The sequence below is a fragment of the Elephas maximus genome, chromosome 25 (genome assembly GCF_024166365.1).
Source record: "Elephas maximus indicus isolate mEleMax1 chromosome 25, mEleMax1 primary haplotype, whole genome shotgun sequence".
NCBI classification, from domain to species: domain Eukaryota; kingdom Metazoa; phylum Chordata; class Mammalia; order Proboscidea; family Elephantidae; genus Elephas; species Elephas maximus.
The window spans coordinates 48,419,649-48,443,412 of record NC_064843.1 but is presented as its reverse complement, the minus strand read 5'-3'; the positions used below and the strand labels follow the sequence as shown (position 1 = coordinate 48,443,412).

The 23,764-nt window shown below is 38.8% G+C and overlaps 1 protein-coding gene across 3 annotated transcripts in view; it reads left to right on the top strand.

The window, feature by feature from the left end:
• PAK5 (p21 (RAC1) activated kinase 5) overlaps positions 1-23,764 on the top strand; it is a 320,036-nt gene that overhangs the window by 114,977 nt on the left and 181,295 nt on the right. The window lies entirely within an intron of this gene.

Here is a 23,764-nt window from a genome sequence, read left to right as displayed (position 1 = left end):
GACCGATAGATGTATCTTGAATGGCTGCACACAAGCTTTTAAGATCCCAAATGCTACTCACCAAAGTAGGATGTAGAACATATTCTTTATGAACTACGTTATGCCAGTTGACCTAGATGTCCCCAAGACCCTGGTCCCCAGCCCTCAGCGCTAATAACTCTGTCCCTCAAGGTGTTTGGATGTGTCTAGGAAGCTTCTATGACTTTGCCTTGGTCACATTGTGCTAACTTCCCCTGTATCGTGTGCTGTCTTTCTCTTCATCAGAGTTAACATTTGGCTACTATGTAGTTAACGATTGCCCCTTCTCAGCCCTCCCTTCCCTCATAAGAATAAGATTGTTTTTCTCTGTATGTAAAACTTGTCTTGAGTTTTTATAATAGTGGTCTCATACAATATTTGTCCTTTTGTGATTTGCTTGTTTCACTCCGCATAATGCCCTCCAAACTCATCCATGTTATTAGATGTCTCCTGGATTCATCATTGTTCTTTGTTGTTGTGTAGTATTCCACTGTGTATAAAAAAGAAGAAAACCCGTTGCCATCGAGTCGATTCTGACTCATAGCAACCCTATAGGACAGAGTAGAACTGCCCCATAGAGTTTCCAAGGAGCTCCTGGTGGATTTGAACTGCCGACCTTTAGGTTAGCAGCTGTAGCACTTAACCACTATGCCACCAGGGTTTCCTCCATTGTGTATAAAAAAAAAAAAAAATTTTTTTTTTCCATTGTGTATATGTACCATTATTTGTCTATCCATTCTTCTGTTGATAGACACTTAGGTTGTTTCCATCTTTTTGGTGTTGTGAATAATGCTGCAGTAAACATGGGTATGCATAAGTCTATTCATGTGACAGCTTTTATTTCTCTAGGATATATTCCTAAGACTGGGATTGCTGGATCCTATGGTATTTCTATTTCTAGCTTTTTAACAAGGTACCATATCGTTTTCCATAATGGTGGTATCATTTTACATTTCCACCAGCAGTGCATAAGAGTTCCAGTGTTCCCACAATGTCTCCAACATTTGTTATTTTCTTTTTTTATTAGTACCAGTAAAGTTAGGGTGAGATAGTATCTAACTGTAGTTTTGATTTGCATTTCTCTAATGGCTAAAGATTTTCTCATGTGTCTCTTAGTCTCCTCAATGTCTTCTTTTGTGAAGTGTCTGTTGGTATCCTTTGCCCATTTTTTAATTGGATTATTTGTCTTTTTTTTGTTGAGGTGTTCAGGTATTCTATAGATTTTAGAGATTAGACCCTCATTGGATATGCCATAGCCAAATTTTTTTTCCCAGTCTGTAAGTTCCGTTTTCACTCTTGGTGAACACTTCGATGAGCTTACGCCTCTAATTTTTAGGTGCTCTTGGTTATCTAGTTCATCTTCTGGTGTTTGTGCATTGTTAGTTATGGTTTGTATAATATTTATACCATGTATGAGGCCCCCCAGAGTTGTCCCTATCCCTTCTTCCATGATCTTTATTGTTTTAGGTTTTATATTTACATCTTTGATTCATTTTGAGTTAGTTTTTGTATATGATGGAGGTATGGGTCCTGTTTTTTGTTGTTGTTGTTTTACAGATGGGCATCCAGTTTTACCAGCCCGATTTGTTAAAAAAAAAAAACAACAAAAAAAAAAAACAACTGTCTTTTCCCCATTTAACAGACTTTAGTCCTTCGTCAAAGATCAGCTGACCATAGGTGGATGGATTTACGTCTGGGTTCTCAATTCTGTTCCATTGGTGTCTGTCCTTGTACCAGTACCAGGCCGTTTTGACTACCCTAGCTGTATAATAGGTTCTGAGATCAGGTCTAGTGGGAGGCCTCCTACTTTGTTCTTTTTCTTGAATAATGCTTTGTTTATCCAGGGCTTCTTTCCTTATCATATAAAGTTGGTGATTACTTTTTCTGTCTCATTAAAGAATACTGTTGGTATTTGGATCGGGATTGCATTATATCTGTAGTCATTTTGGGTAGAATTGACATTTTCACAATGTTGAGTCTTCCTGTCCATGAATGTGGTATTTTTTTCCATTTGTGTAGGTATCTTTTAGTTTCTTGCAGTTGTGTTTTGTAGTTTTCTTTGTATTGGTCTTTTCGTCCCTAATTAGATATATTCCTAGGTGTTTTATCTTTCTAGGGGCTATTATAAATGATGTTGTTTTCCTGACTTCCTTTTCAAAGTTCTCTTTGTTGGTATATAGGAGTCCAACTAATTTTTGTATGTTGATCTTGTATCCTGCTACTCTGCTGAATCTTTCTATTAGTTCCAGTAGTTTCTTGTGGAATCTTTGGATTTCTTTATGTACAGGATCGTGTCATCTATGAATAGGGATAGTTTTACTTCTTCCTTACCAGTTTGGATTCCCTTTATTTATTTTTCTTGCCTTATTGTATAGCTAGGATTTCCAGCACAGTGTTAAATAGGAGTGGTGTTGAAGGGCATCATTGTCTTTTTCCTGTTCTCAGGGGGAATGCTTTCAGCCTCTCTCCATTGAGAATGATTTTGGCTGTTGGTTTTATATAAAACCAAAAAAAAAAAAAAACCATTGTGGTCTAGTCAATTCCAACTCCTAGCGACCCTATATGGTTTTGTATAGATGCCCTTATTGTGTTGAGGAATTCCCCTTATATTGCTATTTTATTGAGAGTTTTTTAATCAGAAATGCGTGTTGGACTTTATTAAATGCCTTTTCTGCATCAATTGAGATGATCATGTGGTTCTTTTCTTTTATTCTATTGATGTGGTAGATTACATTGATTGGTTTTCTAAGATTGAACCATCCTTGCATACCTGGTATAAATCCGACTTGATGTGGTATATTATTTTGTTGATGTAATGCCGAATTCTATTGGCTAGAGTTTTGTTGAGAATTTTTGCATCTATATTCATGAGGGAGCCCTGGTGGTGTAGTGGTTAAGAGTTGGACTGCTAACCAAAAGGTCAGCAGTTTGAATCCACCAGCCGCTCCTTGGAAAGTCTATGTGGTAGTTCTACTCTGTCCTATAGGGTCGCCATGAGTCAAAATCGACTTGACGGCAGTGGGTTTTTTTTTCCCTGGATAGTCATGTGAGAAATTGGTCTGTAATTTTCTTTTTTTTGTGGTGTCTTTGCCTGGCTTTGGTATCAGGGTTATACTGGCTTCATAGAATGAATTCAAGAGTATTCCTTCCTTTTCTGTGCTCTGAAATAGTTTGAGTAGTACTGGTTTGAGCTCTTCTCTGAATGTTTGGTAGAATTTTCCAGTGAAGCTGTCTCAGGCCAAGATTTTTTGTTGTTGTTGTTGAGTTTTTTGTTTTTTTTTTTTAAATTACCTCTTCAATCTCTTCTCTTGTTATGGGCCTGTTCAGATTTTCTGTCACAGTTTGTATTTAGGTAAGTAGTGTATTTCTAGAAATTTCCCATTTCCTCTAGGTTCTCAAATTTGTTGGAGTACAATTTTTCATAGTATTCTGTTATGATCCTTTTTATGTCAGTTGGATCTGTTGTAATGTTCCCCTTCTTATTTGGGTTATTTGCTTCCTTTCCTGTTTTTCTGTTTTCAGTTTGGCCAATGGCTTCTCGATCTTTTTGACCTTTTCAAAGAACCAACTTTTAGTCTTCTTTCTATTGTTTTTATGTCCTCAATTTCATTTATTTCTGCTCTAATCTTCATTATTTCCTTCTGATGGCTGTGGGCTTCTTTTGCTTTTCTCTATTTGTTTGAGTTGTTTTGATATTGGCCCATTCTTCTTTTTTGATGTGTGCTTTTACTGCTATAAATTGACTTCTGAGCACCGCATTTGCTGCGTCCCAAAGTTTTGGTATGATGTGTGTTCATTCTCATTTGTTTCTAGTAATTTTTTGATTCCCCCTTTGATTTCTTCTTCTACCCAGATGTTTTTAAGTAAGTTGTTATTCAGTTTCCATGTATTTGATTTTTTTTTTCCCCTTGCTCTTCTTGTTATCGATTTCTACCTTTATGGCATTGTGATCACAGAGAATGTTTTGTATTACTTTGATGTTCTGAATTTTATTGAGGGTTGCATTGTGGCCTAAAATGTGGTTTATTCTGGAGAGTATTCCATGTGCATTGGAAAAGAACGTGCAACTATCAATAGGCATGAGTTTTTTGGCAGTCATGTTGTTGTGCTGTTTTTGCGGTGATGATGTTTTCTTCTTATTTTCCCGTGCTGAGTTCCTTTTGTTTGTGGATTTTCTTTTTTCATTATTATAGATTTTGTGTTTCCTGAGCATTTATGTTTCTCTTCTTTTTTTTTTTATTTTGATGAGTATTTATTATTTTCTTTGTGGATATCTTGAAATTTACCCTCATCTTCCTATGTTTGAACAAGTCTTTTACTACTTGATACCACCTTGACTTTCTCTCTCTTTGGGAGTTCTACACTTACACCATTTATTCCCCCTTTTTTTGTACTGACATTGTCATTTTTTACGGACCGATGTCTGTTTCCCTGTTTTAAGTCTTTTAGCTTTGTTTTATTACTGAGAGTTCTTAACCCAAGTTGGTATCCAATTGATGTTATCGTGTGTCCTAGACTCTGATTGTTGTCTGACGTCATTGGTTCTCTAACCAAAAGACTCCCTTTAATATTTCTTGGAAGTTTGGTTTGATTTTTACAAATTACCTTAGTTTCTGTTTATCTGGAAATGCCCTAATTTCACCATTGTATTTGAGAGTTTTGCAGGATATATTATTCTTGGTTGAGTGTTTTTTTTTTTTTTATACATGTCATCCCATTGCCTTCTTGCCTGCATAGTTTCTTCTGAATAATCAGAGTTTAGTTTTATCATTTCCCCCTTCGTTTTTTTTTTTTTTTTTCCTCAAGCTGGTCTCAGGATTCTTTCCTCGTTTTTTATTTTGGCAAGTGTGATTATGACATGTCTTGGTGACTTTCTTTTGGGGTCTATCATATATGGGGTTTGTTGAGCTTCTTGGATCATCAGCTTTTTGTCTTTCATGATATTCGGAAAGTTTTCTGCTAGCAAATCTTCATCAATCTTCTCTGTGTTTTTCATTTTCTTCACCTGTTCTGTAACTCTGATCACCCTCAAATTTTCCCTCTTGTTTGTGTCCCATGTAAATCTTAGGTTTCCTTCATTCTCTTCTCAGATTTTTCCTCAAAGTGATGTCCATGGATTTTTCTTCACTTTCACTGATTCTGTCTTCCATTGTTTCAGATTTGCTCCTAAAACCTATTGAGTTGTCCATTTCTGAAATTTTGTTGTTTATCTTTTGAATTTCTAGTTGCTGCTTTTGTATGATTTCTGTTTATTTATTTTGACTTTTTTTCCTGTGTTCTTTTCCTAAATTCTTCTATTGCATTGTCTGTGTTTTTCTTGATTTTGGCTATGTTTTCATTGGTTTTTGTCTGTGTTTTCCATGATTTTGTGTATTTTTTCCTTGGTTTTGTCTGGGTTTTCCTTGATCTCTTTCCTAATCTCTTGGAGAACCCTACATGTTAATCTATTGAATTCCATATCAGGTAATTCCACTGCCTTTTCCTCTACCAGAAAGTTATCTGATTCTTTATTTTGGCCACTTGCCAGAGCCATCTTGTCCTGCTTTTTTTATGTTTTGATATTGTTTGCTGTCTCTGAGGCCTTATTATTTTCTTTATTTATTGATCATATGTTTTGTCCTTTTTTACTTTGTTTTGGTATGTCAGGGCAGGTGGGCTAGGAGTGCTTTGCTGCTTGCTAGTCTGTGGGCACAACAGCTCTCACTACCTAATCCAGATGTGCAGGGAAGCAGCAGGCAGGGCTAGCCTACTTTACTATGCACTGGTTTGGCAAGGTTGCTGTAGTCAGGCTGGGCAGGCACAGTCTGCCTCCTTATGTTGGCCCAGCAGTGTGGAAGAATTCACAGCCCCTTTCCAGTTGGGTGGGGGTATCAGACGGGGAGCGATACAGGCTTGCTTCCCACTGTTCAGTAACTGATTGAGTGGCAGGAGGGGAGGGGTGGTATGGGCCCAGTGCAGTGCTGGGCCTGAGTGCCAGGGGTGCTCTAGTTGTGGTTGTGTGGCAGGTGCCTATGGGGGTGGGGGGGAGGTGGTATATGGGGCTAAGAGGGAGGGAAAAGAAAAAGTAAGAAAGGAAAAATGGTTGTGCAATGGGGGCCAGTGAGTGGAGGTGGGGCAGACCCAAGAGCTGGTGGAAGGGGAGGGGACATGGCTTATGGGGATAGGAGAGAGGGAGAAAGAAACGAATGAAAAGAAAGAAAAAAAAATGGTACAGCTGGAGCCAGTGGTTGGGGGTGTGGTGAACCCAGGGCAGTGGTGGGCGGTGGCTGTATAGCTGCGGCTGCACAGTGGGGGCCAGAAGGAAGTGGGGAAGATAGTGTACAGGCTTAGGTGGGAGGGAGAAAGAAAAGGAAGAAAGAAAAAATGGCAGTGAAGTGAGGTTCAGCAAGTGGAGATGGGCTGAATTGGGGTCTGGCAGGAAGGGAGGGGAATTGGGGCTAGGTGGAGGGAGAAAGAAAAGAAAAAAGAAAAAAATTGTGGTGTGGCAGGAGCTGGCGGGTAGGGGCAGTGCGTGCCCTGGGCAGTGGCTGACCAGTGGCTCTCTAGCCACGGTGGCATGGCAGGGGCTGGTGGGAAGAGGGTGAGGTGATGGTGTACGGGGCTAGGTTGCAGGGAGAAAGAAAAGGAAGAAAGAGATAAAAAATAAAGCTGTGTGGTGGGAGGGGGTGGAGCAGACCAGGGAGGTGAGGGAGACTTGTATTGTGGACCCCAGCAGTGGGGGCTGCTGGAATGGGGGGCTTCTTGCTTTTCTTTACCAGAAGGGTAACAGATGGGAAAGCATGTTTCTCTGGTTGCCAGGTGCTCTGTCTCCTGTTGGGGGCTCCATGAAGTTGCCTTCCGGAACTCCCTGTCCAGGGTGTTGGTGGCTGTGTTTCAAGATGGTCACGCTGTGCTGTGTTAGTTGGCAGGGGACCTCTACTCTGTATCCCTCCTTGTTCTCTCTTTTCCATCAGTTTCTTTTTCCATTTAGTGTTTATTCTAGTATTTATCCCTTCATTTGATGTTAGGGTTCCAGGATTGACGTTTGTATTTGTTTTACTTAGTTTTGGGGGCCTTTGCTGCAGAGGGATGGCATGGTACGTCTGTTTAGGGTGCCACGTTGGCTCTATTTCTCTCATAGTTTTTTTATTAGCTGGGGATCAGCAAGGGGGCTCTGATGATCTTGGCTTGGCTGGACTCACTCACATGATTGCCTTTGACTGGCTGTTGGGTAATCCAGGCTGGTCTTAGCATAGGATTGAGACAACTCAGCTCTGCTCCATTTGTCTCTCGTCTTCTAGCAGGATAGCCCAGGCATGTTCTCATGGTGAGGGAGATAGTGCATGACCATAAGAGGAAACACACAAAGTCTTGTTTGACACAGCCTGGGAATGGTAAACCATAAGTCTGTTGGCCGAGACAAGTCACAGAGGTGGAGAGATATACTTCATCTTTATCGCAGCAATTTCAAAGTCACATGGCAAAGAGCATGAATACAAGAAGTGTGAATAAAGGAGCTAATAATAATTGTATCTATCACAGTTACCTAACAGGGTAGGCACAGAAACAGGATAGAAACCAGGCCTTTTGCCCCACTCCCACGCATATGCCCTTCATATAGTTTCTAAAAATCAGTTATGGTTGAGGCAGCTTTGATTCACGGCAACCCCATGTGTGTCAGAGTAGAACTGTGCTCCATGGTGTGTTTCAATGGCTGAGTCTTTGGACGTTGATTGCCAGGTCTTTCTTCTCAGGTGCCTCTGGGTGGGCTTGAACTTCCAATCTTTCAGTTAGCAGCTGAGTGTTAACCGTTTGCACTACCCAGGGACTCCACATCATTTCTAGAGCATCCCTATTTGTCTTAGACATACCACCCCCCGCCACACCAGAATAAACCCTAGGTGTTTAGAGCCTTCAGTCTGATGCCAGGATCCCCTCTAATCCCCCAGTTGTGCTGGGGCCTTGTTGTCTGCCAACAGTCACCTAATCCCAGTGAGGTTTTAGCTCTTAATTAAGGTGTTTGCTGATAAAGCCCCATAGTGGCTCCAACATTTTACCATCAAAGAGCACTTTTAATTTCTTCCCCTTATAGATTGTGTTTGAAAGCCATTTTGTACCAAAGTTCTTAATAATTATTTCTGCCTTTAAAAACATAAAACATTTACAACTGCCAAATAGAGTTGCTGGTCAGCATGAGATAATAAACCGAGCAAAAGCTAGACAAAAGCAGACTATCACTGGTTTGGTTAGCTTGGGCCTGCTTTTTCCTGGGAAAATATTCGATCTTAGTTAGGCCTTTCTACTATCATTTCTACCTTCACTGATTCCAGATTGAGAATCATGGTGGCAAAATATGCTTCTATCTTAAACATTTCCTTATAACTAGACTCTTGTGAAAACAAAACAGCCTTCCATTCTATCAGTCATTCAAACAGTCTGGGGTTCCCTCAAATTATGCTTGGAAAGTTTGATTATTCAACCCCAGGAAAGCCATTAATCTCTGACGCCTGACAACAAGCTCGGCAGAGGCAGGGGTGCAGGTTCATATTAAAAACTGATGCCATTTAGCTCTTGAAAAGACTGTTTAAAAATCAACAGAAAGTGAAGGATACATTAAAAATGGCACTCTGTCTTGGGCAGGTACTTTACCTGTTTCTGAAGATTTTAAATTCCACTTTTATAAAATACGTGAAGGGTGGCGTTAGATGGTCTAGCATTTGCAGTCTAATCATGTATTTCACAAATGTGGATAGTGCCCAGAATGCATGCAATTTTCTCTTCGTCTGTGTGTCTCAGGAGAAGTTAAATATGGTGATCATTTTACCTAGATGGAGTACTCGGTCCGTTGTATGGCTATAGCCAAGTAGAGTAGTCAACTCATACTTAGAAAAAGGTTGCAAGCTGTGGTTTAAAAAAAGAAAAAGAAAGACCCTGTATTGATCCAAACATGAAAGATTTCTTCAGTATTTTGTGGCATCATGATATTTAAGGAATTTTGCACATATTACAGAGTATTGCAAATAATGAATAAAGCTCCTGAGGAATTTGTAAAAAGACGAATAATCCCTATGCTTTTATAGTACAGTAGTTAGAGCAGTGCTGTCTGATAGAAGTTTCCGCCTTGATGGAAATGTCCTGTATCTGCTCTGAGAATGCAGCAGCCATTAGCCCATTTAGTTACTGAACACTTGAAATGTGATTAGTAGTACAACTTAGGACCTGATTTCTTACTTTTTTTTTTTTTTTTAAACATCTTCATTGAGGTAGGGAAACCCTGGTGGTGTAGTGGTTAAGTGCTATGACTGCTGACCAAAAAGTCAGCAGTTTGAATCCACTAGGTGCTCCTTGGAAACTCAATGGTGCAGTTCTATTATGCTCTATAGGGTCGGAATCAACTCGACGGCAATGGGTTTTTTGGTTTTATTGAGGTATAAATTATGTACAAAAAAATTCCTGTATTTAAAATGTACAATTTGATACCTGTATACACATTTATATAACTATGAAACCATCAGGACAATCAAGATAGTGAGCGTATGGCTAGTGGCTACCATATTGCACAATGCAGGTTAGGAGAATCTGAAGTTCACGATTGCTCAAACAAATTGGACTTCTTTACTCACACTTATCTTGTAGATGGAACACTACTGGACTTGGGACCAGAAAATCTGGGTTTGTATCTTGGCCTTAGGAGCCCTGGTGGCACAGTGGTTAAGCATCCAACTGCTAACCTAAAGATCGGTGGTTTGAACCCACCAGCCGCTCCATGGGAGAAAGATGTGGCATTCTGCTTCTGGAAAGATTACAGCCTTGAAAACCCTATGGAACAGTTCTACTTTGTCTTACAGGGTTGTTATGAGTTGGAATCAACTACGACAACGGGTTTGGTTTGTTTGTTATCCTGGCCTTGTCCATTACTAGATGTGTGATTAAGGAAAAGTCACGTAACATCTTTTCATTGGTTTCCTAATCTGAACAGGAAAAGTTAGTTTAAAGTTTGTTGGAAGGATGAAATGTGCTAGATTGTATTGGAATCCAATAAAGGGCTTGTACAAATATGTGGTTGCATTTATTAAGTTATTCATTACTGACCCATGGAAGCAACATTGAAGTGTCCTCTTCCTCCCAATGACCTGTACATAAGGATAATACATTGCCTTCATAGAGATAAATTGCAAAATTAACATAAAATGCATGAGGTAAGCAATATATACCCATTGAAAGGAGAGAATGGCTATTAGGCCAAAGCATAATTTAAGTATGTAAAAGTTTCTGTCACAAGAGGGGTGATCAGCAATAGATAAATAGAAAGGGGAGGATCAGCCAGGCTGGACAAACATCCCTGGTCACGGGAACAGCCTAAACTATGAGATTTTTTTAAAGCTTTCAGGCAATTCTAATCTGCAGCCAAAATTGAAAACCAATGCTTTTAAAGGGTTTTTTTTTTGTTTGTTTGTTTTTGTTTTTGCTTTTTAAAGTATCACTTTCAGCTATGAATATTAGAAAATTCATCTGGTTACAGTGTAGAGAGTGGACTGGAGCTGCATTAGGCTGGAGTTAGGGAAACCAGTAAGAAGCATTTTGTAGTAACCCAAGGGAAGAGATGGTGATGTCCTTTGCTGGGGGATGGGGGTGAGGACAGGAGATGGGGACAAGATGGATTTGAGTGATAGTTAGGAACTGGGATTGGCAGACCATAGAGTTTGGCTGCTTGTGGGTTTGTGGGTGAGGCAGCTAGAAAGAAGGTGGAAACACAGATAACTTCCAGGTGTCTAGCTTTTGCCAATGGATAGATGACGGTGCCATTCAGGAAGAAGAGCTGATGAGAAGAGGGCTCAACATAGTGCTTCTGCTGAACAAAGATCCAAAAATTTCATGAGTGCTACTGCTAAGCAAAAGGTTGGCAGTTCGAATCCACCAGGTACTCCTTGGAAACTCTATGGGGCAGTTCTACCCTGTTCTATAGGGTCACTATGAGTTGGAATCGACTCGATGGCAACGGGTTTGGTTTTTGGTTTTTTAATATAAAAGGCTGTCATAAGCTTTGGGATTACAGTTTTTTTTTTTTTTTTTAACATATGTGAGATCAGTTTTATAGGCAGGGCTTCCATAGTAGAGTTAAAAGAAGAAATTTCCACGTTACAATAGGAAGTCTAATAAAAGCTCCCTCATGTCACCCTTTTCTCCATGGAGGTCTCTGGAAGGATTTCTATTTTGTATTAAAAAGAAAGCATTCCCATCTAATCGACACTAGGTTAGTAAATCATTTGGAATGTGTATGTTAAAACTCGTGCAAGATCTTTCAGTGCAGATCGTTCTGCTTGAGAAGAACGATAAGTTCTGTGGTGAAGAAGGTGGGAAAATTCCTGAATTCTTGCTGAAATGAGTCATTACAGCAAGAACTAAGATAGGTAATGTCATATTCTCCATCTCAACATCAATGTCCATTACTTTAATACCATTTATCCCAGTTTGTAATTATGTATTCATTTGTTTCATTGTTTATGAACTACCTTCCTAACTAGACTATTACTTCTCAGAAGCTAAAGGACTATGTCTGATTCATGCACAATTCACTATCCATCCCTAGCCCAATGCCCGCTCTTTGTTAGCACTGGATAAATATTTACTGTTCAATCTAGGTCTAAGAAAGTAGGTTCTTCCAGGTACAAAGCAAAGCACAGTTAAGGACAAAGGGTTATGTGTATCATCCAGCACCAGTATTATTACTGAGAAAGAGATAGAAGATGATGTCTCTTCCAGATTATTCTACGGCTCTAGGGTTATAACTAAACAAAGCTGATAATTTGTGTCTCTATGTAATCACCATTTCTTCTTAAATAAAGGAGAGTTAAAAAGCTTTGGAAGTCCCTGGGTGGTGTAAATGATTAAGCATTCAATTACTAGCTGAAAGAGTGTGGGTTTGAACCCACTCAAAGGCTCTTTAGAAGGTAGACCTGGCATTCTGCCTCAGAAAGGTCACAGCCTTAAAAACCCTATGGAACATATGTACTCTGTACGCATGGTGTCACCCTAAGTTGGAATAAACTCAATGGCAACTAACAACAACAATAAAGTTTGAGCTAAATTAGAATGAGATGTGTTTAGACAAGTCTTATTATTATGTGCGTGGGTGTCTGGAGTGTGATGGAGGGGGAGGGAGTGGGAGGAGAGATGTTCAAAGATCAGCTCCAGATAAGGGTACCGTTGAATTCCCTACAACCCTTTGGTAGGCAGTTGTGGTGGTGGTTGTTTCTAGGTGCTGCCAAGTCCTTTTTGACTCATAGCAACCCTGGGTATAACAGAACAAAACACTGCCTGGCCCTGTAAAAAAAAAAAATGTACCATCCTCAAAATCATTATGTTGGAGCCCATTGTTGCAGCCAGTGTCAATCCATCATGTCGTGGGTCTTCCTCTTTTTTGTGAACCCTTTACTTTACCAAGTTTGATGTCCTTCCCCAGAGACTGGTCCCTCCTGATAACATGTCCAAAGTATGTGAGATAAAGCCTCGCCATCCTCGCTTCTCCAAGGAGCACTCTGGCTGTATTTCTTTCAAGACAGACTTGTTCATTCTTCAAGCAGTCCATGGTATATTCAATATTCTTTTCCAACACCTTAATTCAAAGGCATCAATTCTTCTTTGGTCTTCCTTGTTCATTGTCCATCTTTCACACGCATGTGAGGCTATTGAAAATATCATGGCTTGGGCCAAGCATGCCTTAGTCCTCAAAGTGATATCTTTGCTTTTTAACACTTAAAAGAAATCTTTTGCAACAGATTTGCCCGATGCATTACATTGTTTCCTAACTGCTGCTTCCATGGACATTGATTGTGGATCCAAGTAAAATGAAATCCTTAAAACGTCAATCTTTTCTCCGTTTCACATGATGTTGCTTATTGGTCCAGTTGTGAGGATTTTGGTTTTCTTTATGTTCAGGTGTAACCCATCCTCATCAGTAAGTGCTTCAAGTGCTCTTCGCTTCCAGCAACCAAGGTTGTGACATCTACATATCGCAGATTGTTAATGAGACTCCCACCAGTCCTGATGCCACGTTCTTCTTCATATACTCCAACTTCTCAGGATATTTGTTCAGTATACAGATTGAATAAGTATGGTGAAAGAATACAACCCTGATGCACACCTTTCTTGATTTTAAGCCATGCAGTATTTTCTTGCTCTGTTCGAAATACTGTTTCTTGATCTATGTACAGGTTCTACATGAGCCCAGTTAAGGGTTCTGGAATTCCCATTCTTCGCAATGTTATCCATAATTTGTTATGGTCCATATAGTCAAATGCCTTTGCACAGTCAATAAAACACAGGTAAGCATCTTTTTGGTATTCTCTGCTTTCAGCCGACATCTATCTAACATCAGCAGTAATAACTGTGGTCCCATGTCTTCATCTGAATCCGGCTTGAATTTCTGGCAGTTTCCTGTTAATGTACAGCTGCTACCTCTTTTGAATGATCTTTAGCAAAATTTTACTTGCATGTGATATTAATAATATTGTTTGATAATTTCCACATTCTGATGTATCACCTTACTTTGGAATGGGCACAAATATGGATCTCTTCCAGTCTATTGGCTAGGTAGCTGTCTTCCAAATTTCCTGACACAGACAAATGGGCACCTCCAGCACCGTATGCATTTGTTGACACATCTCAATTGATATTTGGTCAGTTCCTGGAGCCTTGTTTTTTCTCCAGTGCCTTCAGAGCAGCCTAGACTTCTTCCTTCAGTACCATCGACTCGACCAATTCTTTTTGGTACAGTGACTCTGTGTATTCCTTCAATCTGCTTTGGATGCTTTTCTTGTGTCATTAAATATTTTGTCCATAGAATCCTTTGGAATTGCAATTTGAGTCTTGAATTATTTCTTCAGCTCTTTCAGCTTGAGAAATACCAAGTATGTTCTTCCCTTTTGGTTTTCTAACTTCAGGTCTTTGCACATTTCATTATATTACTTTGCCTTCTCAAGCTGTCTTTTTGAAATCTTTTCTTCAGCTCTTTTACTTCATCATTTCTTCCATTTCCTTTAGCTCCTCTGCATTCAGGAGGAAGTTTCAGAATCTCTTCTGAAACCCATTTTGGTCTTTTCTTTCTTTCCCTTCTTTTTCATGACTTTTGGCCTTTCTCATGTATGATTTCCTTGATGTCATTCCACAGCTCATCTGGTCTTTGGTCATTGGTGTTCAATGCATCAAATCTATCCTTGAGATGGTCTCCAAATTCAGGTAGGATATACTCCAGTTCATATTTTGGCTCTCATGGACTTGTTTTCATTTTCCTCAGCTTTAACTTGGTCTTGTATATGAGCAATTGTCACTCTGTTCCACAGTTGGCCCCTGGCCTTGTGCTGACGATATTGAGCTTTTTCATCATCTCTTTCCACAGATATAGATGATTTGATTCCTGTGTTTTCCATTCAGTGAGGTCCATGTGTATAGTTGCTGTTTATGTTGTTGAAAAAAGGTATTTGCAATGAAGAAGTCATTGGTCTTAGAGAATTGTATCACGCAATCTCCAGCATCATTTCTATCACCAAGGCCATATTTTCTCACTACCAATCTTTCTTCATTTCCAGCTTTCATATTCCAACCACCAGTAATTATCAATGCATCTCGATTGTATGCTCGACCAACTTCATACTGAATACGCTGGTAAAAAAAATCTTCAATTTACTCAGCTTTGGCATTGGTGGTTGATATGTAAATTTGAATAATAGTCATTTTAACTGGTCTTCCTTATGGGAATAAGGATATTATCCTATCACTGACAGCATTGTACTTCAGGATGAATCTTGAAATCTTTTCTTTTTGATGGTGAACACATCACCATTCCTCTTCAGTTTGCCATTCCCAGTGTCATGGATCAAATTGTATCCCCTCCAAAATATCTGTCAACTTGGCCATGGTTCTCAGTATTGTATGATTGTCCACCATTTTGTAATCTAATGTGATTTCTCTGTGTGTTGTAAATCCATCTCTATGATGTTAATGAAACAGGAGTAGAGGTAGTTATGTTAATGAAGCAGGACTCAACCTACAAGATTAGGTTGTGTCTTAAGTCAATCTCTTTTGAGATATAAAAGAAAGAATCAAGCAGAGAGATGTGGGAACCTCCTACTGCCAAGAAAGCAGAGCTGGAAGGAGAGTTTATCCGTTGGACTTAGGGTCCCTGTGCTGAGAAGCTCCTAGACCAGGGAAAGATTGATTACAAGAACCTTCCTCTAGAGCCAACAGAGAGAAAAAGTCTTCCCCTGGAACTGGAGCCCTAAATTTGGACTTCTACCCTACTAGACTGTGAGAGAATAAACTTCTGTTTGTTGAAGCCTTCCACTTGTGGTATATTTGTTAGAAGAGCACTAGATAACTAAGACACCTGACATAGTTGACCAGATGATTGTCTGATTCAAAATGGCCAGTACAAGTCCATTTTAGCTCACTAATGCCTAGGATTTCAATCTTTATGCACTCCATTTCATTTTTGACAATGTCCAATTTTCCTAGATTCATACTTCCATGGTCTAATTATTAATGGATGTTTACAGCTGTTTTTTCTCATTTTGAGTTGTGCTACATCAGCAAATAAAGGTCTCAAAAGCTTAACTCCATCAGCACCATTAAGGTCAACTCTACTTTGAGGAGGTAGCTCTTCCCCAGTCATATTTTGAGTGCCTTCCAGTGCTAGGGGCTCATTTTTCAGCACTATGTCAAACAATGTTCTGCTGTCATTCACAAAGTTTTCACCGACCAATTTTTTCTAAAGTAGGTTTTCCTAGCCTATCTTAGTCTGAAACCTCCACTGAAACCTGTGCACCAAGGCTGACCCTTCTGGTGTTTGAAATACTGGTGGCAAAGCTTCCAGTATCACAGCAACACCCAAACCACCACAATATGACAGACGTGTGGTGACAGACACTTGTGAAGGAGAGGGGAAATGTGTGGTTACATATGTATCAAGGGGTATCTTAGTTACCTAGGGCTGCTACAACTTTAAAATGCTATAACGAATATTTATTTTCTTTTTCTCACAGTTCTAGAGGCTAAAAGTTGAAACCAGGGCCTTGAACATGTTGATTCCTTCTTTGTCGGTAGCCTTGGTTGTTTTTTGGCTTCTTGGTTTGCAGATGTCCTTATATGGTGTCTGTCTTCCCCATGTGTGTTTTCCTTGTGTCTAATCTGCTCTTTTTGTTACACAGAAGTGATTAGATTTTGAATCCACTCTACTTGGGTTAATCTAATTAACACAAATAACAAAACCCTATTTCCAAAAAGGATTACATTCACAGATATAGGAGTTAGAATTCCAACAAATATCTTGGGGATACAATTCAATCTAAAACAAGTAGAATATCCAAATCTATTGGAGGAATCAGATCTACAAGAGTAGAGATAGCCCACATCAAGTTATTATTTCACAAAGACCTGGTGGTAATTATTATGCTAGTATAATTGTGGAAGGATATAGATGAAAATGTCAACGATGTCTTGGGTGCTGGAATTCTGAGTGTTTTTTTTCTTTGTATTTTTATGTGGTTTGCAGTTTTTCTAAAATGAACATGTGTACACCATTCTTAAAATGTATAACTTTTGCTGTTTATATTTGGTACAAATTATTAAAATTCTTATAATCTAATGGGATGCAAATTAAAATCTAAGAAGCACACAATCTATGTATTACTGAGTGATTAGGTAGTTTGGCAGCCTTAAGGCTTACAGTGTTTTGTTGATGTTATCATACATGAACTGTTCAAAACTAAGTTTTTACTTAAAAAACTTTTATGAAAGTATTTAATTTTTCATTTTCTGTATAGCACTGATTTTTTTCTAGAGGTTTTATGCTTTATTAACATACAACCTGACCTCATTGGCTTCTAGTTGACCTAATGAATCTCTACATCATTTTAAAGAGCTCACTTGACTCTGAATAAGACCTCGTGTGTCAGTCTTTATTGTAAATGAATTCTATTCTAAAGACTAAGGATTGCGTTGGAAGCTAATTATAAAATTGTGTTATTAATTTTGACATTTTATATTCAGTTCAGATTTCCTATATTGTTATGTTTTATTATCCATATTGTAGAATTTAAATAAATGTGTTTAGTATTTCCTTAAGATGTTTAACTAAAACTTAATGGGCTTTATTTTGGTATATTTTAATATCCCAATAATTCCCCTGCCTGCAAAGTATTTGAGTTAAGAGTAAGCCAATTTTCAGTAATATACTCACTCCACAGTACAAACTATCTTTTTTAAAAGGTGCATATTTAAAAACAAAAGCTCAACTAGTTGGTGTGAGCTTTTGTATTGCTAGTATAATTTCTATCAGATTTTTCTTGGATAATCCCATAATCCATCATATTTAAAATCTCATCCTTTTCTCTTAGCTTTGCTGCAGAGATCTTTAAATGATCACCGTCAGTCATAGGGTTACTTTAGGCTTACACTGTCAAATGTGGGAACCACTAGCCACATGCTAATACTGAGAACTTGAAATATAGCTACTCTGAATTGAAATGTGGTGTTAGTAAAATATAGAACAGATTTCAAGACCGAATATGAAGAAGTGAATGTAAACTATCTCATGGTGATATATGTTGAAATGATATTTTGTATATATTGGGTTATATAAAATATATTATTAATTTCACCCATTTCTTTTTACTCTTTAAAGATATTTAGAATATTTAAAATTACATATGTGACTCATATTTGTGACTTGCACTATATTTCTGTTGGACAGCACTGTTTTAGAGCTTACTTCTCCACCAAGGAGATACTTTCTAACAAAATTTGTTGGTGAATGAACCGCCCCACCCCAGGTTCTTGCATACAATGCCAAGACATGGCAATATAATACCCACTCAGGCTTTCTGCCATTATGTCAGTTTTTACTGGACCTTATTGCATTGCTTTTTGCTGTATTTTACATCACAGAAATTTTCCCAGGTCTGACTTTATATTTGTTTTCAAGAAATATTTCCTGTCAACCACTGGCATATGAATTCCAGTCATTTTTTGTTTGTCCCTGCTCAGTAGATCAAGGGCTGTCACAGAAAACCAGCTGACAATTGGAACTCAGCAATCAAGAGTTTAATGAAACAGCTGCTTGTTTGGGGTAACAGTGGTTGCTGGTGTCTGCAATTTAGTGTGCATTTGTATGTATGTGCGTGCATGTGTATGCATTCACTGTATTCCATGAGAATCAGTATGCCATGTAAGGCCACACCCTACAGTATCATATCTTTTCCTGCTTTTTGTTAAGTACTTTTACCTTTTACAAAGAACTTTCGAAGCCTAAGGCACTCTTAAACATGTACATATTTTTAATTTTTTGTTAAAGGTTTGTGCTGCACATGAAACAATAACTACCTAAGTTGAAGGCACAGCCTTGACTTTGAGTTTCTTATATAAGTGAGGTATTGTTAAAAAGTAGAAGATTCCACAGGAAAATGCAGAAGTCATATACTAAAGTATTGGGTAGAGTACCAGTTAAGAACTTAAAAATCATTTTGTTGTGGTATAATTTGATTGATGAAAACTACCATTCAGTTTAAAAATACTAAATATAAACACATCAAATTGAGTAGTGCTAATTTTTATCAAAGAGATATACACTTTTAATTTCTCTTGTCACTTTCTCTATGTTTTTAATACAAAATTTGTTAATAATTCTTTAGGCCTGCTTATTACATAACTGAATATTTTATACGTGCATTATCATGACTTTTTAGAAGAACAGGGTTAGCATTTGTTGAAACTTCCAATTCTCTTGAAATGTATAGCCATCTGTATATATTTTAAAGAAAACAGTAGTCTGGATTTTCACATTTATTTTCAATAACAGTTGAAGCTAGATATTTACTACCTTTTTTCTAAGAGAAATGATTCAGATCTAAATGGATTTCATCCAGCTTCCAGCAACACTTGACAATATAGGGAAGCTGGCATCAACATAGCAAGCTGAAAATGCTCTAAAAAACATCATTTCAGTTATTTCTTTGGTTTCCCACAGGTATTACCACTGCAAGCCTCCAGCTCAGGTTGTTTGGGTATAGTATCTGAGCTGAAAAAACAAAATACATGATTTCCCTCTAACATGCTTCCTTTAGAAAAAATCCATTACATTTAAATGAGCTTCTTGGTACAAAATGAGACTGAAAGATCATCTTTCTTCTCCTTCTTAGAAAATGTGGCTGTAGAGCAGAAGTCTCACATTCAAGTGCTTACAGGGGCAAGGCAGGTGACATAAATGGGTGACACAGTGGAGACTGTGGAAAAGTTGGTAGTTCATGCCCCTTATGTATAACTTAGGAATTCTATTTGTTGGCAAGTAAGACAGACTAAAAGTCAGAGTGATTTAGACAAGATGCTTTTTTTTCCTCCCTCTCTTATGAAATAAGACCTTAGGTGAGAAGTTTCAGGCTACAATGGTGACCCCACGGTCAATAGAGATGCAGGTTCTATGTCATTCTACTGTCATTCCTAGCTGACTACCCCCAGACTTCATGTCTTGAAACAATAAACTTGATTCTGTTGAGTCAATTCCAATAAGAACTCATTATTGCTTGTAATCTACAAGTCAGCTGGCAGAATTATCTAGTATTGACTGGTTTCTCTCCTACATCTACAGTCAGCTTTGAGTTGAGTAGTTACATCTGCTGATCTTGTCTGGGTTCTCTCATACATTTGGGGATCTGATTATAGGTTGTTTAGAATGTCCTTAGCTGGAACAATTGGGTTTGACTTGACATAGTGTCTCATAATTCTCTAGCATGGGATATTATACATATCTGTGGAAGGGTTCCGAGAGAGAGTAGAAACCCTCAGGACCTGTTGATGTCTAGGTTTGGAACTGATACTCTGTTACTTCTATCACAGTCTGTTAGCTAAAGCAAGTCACAATGTCAGCCAAGGTTAAAAGGATTGGGAAACAGACTCTACCTCTTGCTGGTAGATGTTGCAAAAGGCGTGGATACAAGGAAGTATGAAAAATTACATTGCAATAAATCTACCACAGTTTTCTTCTATCTTTATGTTCTCAACTTTCTAAACATAATCTTAGCCTATGAAAATAAATTTTAGGGTCCTTCACATGTTGTTGTACCCATTGTTGCAAGGTTTAAGAAACTTTATAAAAGGCAGACCTCCTCTTCACATGTATGTCTAGTGCTGCTGGGTCCAGTTTTATTGCAGTATGACCTCAGGCACTGCATCTCTGAGCCACGATGCTGGGGCAGTCAGTACATAGAGAGGTTGTAGAATTCCTGGAAGTCATTCCTACATTGGAATGACCAGCAAAAACTGAACTATTCTGTAGTTGACTGCAAAACACATACATTACAATTACAAAGCACTAATTTTGTAAATCCCAGTAATTACAAACCAAATGCAACCTCAACTCAAGTTTACCCTCAGCTGAAGCCACGGAACACCTGTAGCCACCCAACCCCATACAGAAATGTGGTAGAAAGGGAGAGCTGGCTTAATCAAGTTGCTGTTAAAATATTTTACTTTTGCATATTTTACAAAAACATATGAACACATTACTATGGTCTTGATGTCCATGAACAAGTGGGTGGTCTTGAGCCTCTAGCTTCGTTGGGTTTATAATACATCTACCTCTACTCCTTATTCTGCAGGAAAGATATTAGAAGCCAAGACAGTAAGAACGTTGATGACAACTGAATAGCTGAGTGTTGGCAATTCAAAGAAAACTTTAAAGGCTCTGAATTCCTACACTTGATAAATGTTTCTCAAAATTGACCCAAAAACAACTTTTCTAAACTATAGATCAAAAATTTTTGTTTTAGCCAGCCAGCCTAGGCCTTATTTAGAATGGACCTATGCACCTGAGACCCTAAATTTTGTGACTCTTCCATTTGCTTATGATTTAATGTCTGTTACTGATTTTCTGCTGTTGTTTTGTTGCCATCAAATAGATTCCAACTCATGGCAACTCAATGTGTGCAGAGTGGAACTGCTTCATAGGGTTTTCAAGACTGTGACCTCTTGGAAGCAGATCGCCAGACCTCTTTTCCAAGTGCATCTGGGTAGGTTCGAACTGCCAACCTTTTGGCTAGGAGTTGAGCACTTACTGTTTGCGCCACCCAGGAACTCCTACTGATTTCCTACTTCATTCTATTTGTATTCAACAAGCAGCCTAGAATGTAAGAGCCTTATTCGGTCACCTACACCTTTTAGGGTTGGCTGGCATGAGGTGGGAAACTCTGGTGGCGTAGTGGTTAAGTGCTACAGCTGTTAACCAAGAGGTCGGCAGTTTGAATCCTCCAGACACTCCTTGGAAATTCTATAGGGCAGTTCTACTCTGTCCTATAGGGTCGCTGTAAGTCGGAATCGACTTGACAGCAGTAGGTTTGGTTTGGTTTTTGGGCATGAGGTGCAATTGCATTACTCCTATTTGAGTGAGGAAGGAACATCCTGTATCAGTTATCTGTTGCCATGAAAATGCTGGGTAACAACCAGCCGCACATTTATATATATATATATGTATGTATGTATGTATGTATTTTTAGCTCACACCTCTTCAGAGTTCAGTTTGTCTCAGCTGGGCTCGCTGTTGCACCTTCAGTCAACTGCAAATCAGCTAGGAGGCTCTGTGGACTTGGAGAGGCTCACACACATTTGTAGGATGGCTGTTGGCTAATCTAGGAAGGCTTTGTCTGTGGTGACCAGGGCCATGCACGTTCTCTCCATATGTCTCTCATTCTGCATCAGTTAGCCCAGGCATATTTTCATGATGATGGCAGAGGTATAAGAACAACCAGAAAAACATGAGCACTTTTCAAGTTCTACTTATACCATGTTTACTAATGTCCATTGTCCAAATCAACTCATACAGACAAATCCAGAGTCAGAGAAGGAGTGGCCTACAAAATTACATGGCAAAGGTCATGGATACAGTGAAAGATGACAAATTGAGACCATTTTGTGTTTGTGTGTGCATGCAATCTATCATGCTGTCCAAATCTGACCCCTTGATTTTCCTAATCGATCTGCTCCTCTCCAACTGTTTCCCAGCTCAGTAAGTGACACTACTATTTACCCCGCTGCTCAGACCAAAATACTGTTGTTCACACTCATGGCAAACTTACCAATAAATCATCTACACTTTCAAAATATCTCCTGAATCTGACCATTTGCACTGTCTCCACTTCTACCACACTAGTGCAAGCTACCTAAATAGTGCCTTAACTAATACCCCTGCTTTCAGTCTTGCCCTCCTGCCTCTTCCCACCATACCTAGGAATGTTTTTAAAATGTAATAAATTAGACCACAGAATCTTCTGCTCAGAGTTCTCCAATGGCTTCCCTATCAGACTTAAAATAAAATCCAGTGTCTTTACCATGACCAATAACGCCATGCATGTCTGATCACTGGCTACTTTCCCTACCGTATTTTTTTTAATGCCACTCTTTTCCTGTTCAAATTCATGGAATCCTTGAATTCTATCTAAGGACTGCTGGAGGTCTACAGTTAATACTGCCAGTTAAGAATCCCTGCTTTAGAGTGTGGAAGTGGTTATAAAATGGATCTTCTGAGTGGTCTCTCTTTCTCTCCTTCTCCATCTCTTACTACGCCTCATCACATTTTCACATCTTGTCATATATGCAGCCCCCTTGAAGTGCAGGTTAGAGAATCCTCACCCTCCTTAGACATTACTAATACACAGTTTTGGGGGTGTTATCTTTTACTGTTTTCTCTATCTGATTAAATTTAGTTATTTTCTGTATAATTCAAACCATTAGGGATTAACTGTTTTAAACCTAATGTTGCAAAATGCTTTAAGGTATCTAAGTTCTTACATATACATTAAGTCATTTCATCTTCCTAAAATTGTGTGAGTACATGCCATTGTGCGAGTCCACTTGCATTTCAGATGAAGAAACTCAGACACATAACGATTTAGTCAATTAAATTTAAAAAGCAAGCAGGTGTTAATGAGGTTGGTTTTGGGTAGGTGTTTATGGAACTAGAACCTGGGACTTCTAGCAAACAGAAACTTTAAGTGTTTTTTTTATTGGGCTAGAAAACCAGTCTATCCAAACCTAATCATTCAGTTGGTGTTCAGCATAAAAAAAAAAAAAATTGTTACCCATGAAATAAAAGCCAACACGTTATAAACTGCTGTCCCAGGTGGAAAGGGCACTGACATGAAAATATTACATCCAGCTCACAGCCCTGACAAGCTCAATCCTCCCATCATCTCAGGGGAAATGCCTCAGAGATGGAGGCCAGACATTCAAACAGGATATTTTCCCTGTGGAGAAGGATGAGATATTTTTTTTAACACCTGGTTTTAGTATGACCTGAAAAGAAAAACAAAATAGTGCTCAGTGCGTATTTGAGGGAATCCAAAGGTGGCATATAGTCCTGTAGGCTCCGGAAAAGTTTCTCTGGAGAGGCTTCGCTGCAGTCGGCAAATGTATAAATAATTTCTGCAAACAGGCAATCCCTCTGTCACAGTTATCTTGCTGCGAATGAAAGAAGATCAGATTTTGAACGGATTAGGATTGCCACTCCCCAGAAGTTATTTGTTCAAATGTTTAGTGTTTCTGTTAGGTACTTTTCTCCCACGGAGGCAGAACATACCTTATTCCAACAGTGAGGAAAGTTGTTCGGATGCCGAGCTCTGGCTATAAATGTTTCATTTTATATAGCAACGGAGATGACAGAGGTGCAGATGAGTAGCCGAGAACAAAGGTGATATTGTTTTCAAGTACTTGAAACTGTCTCGCC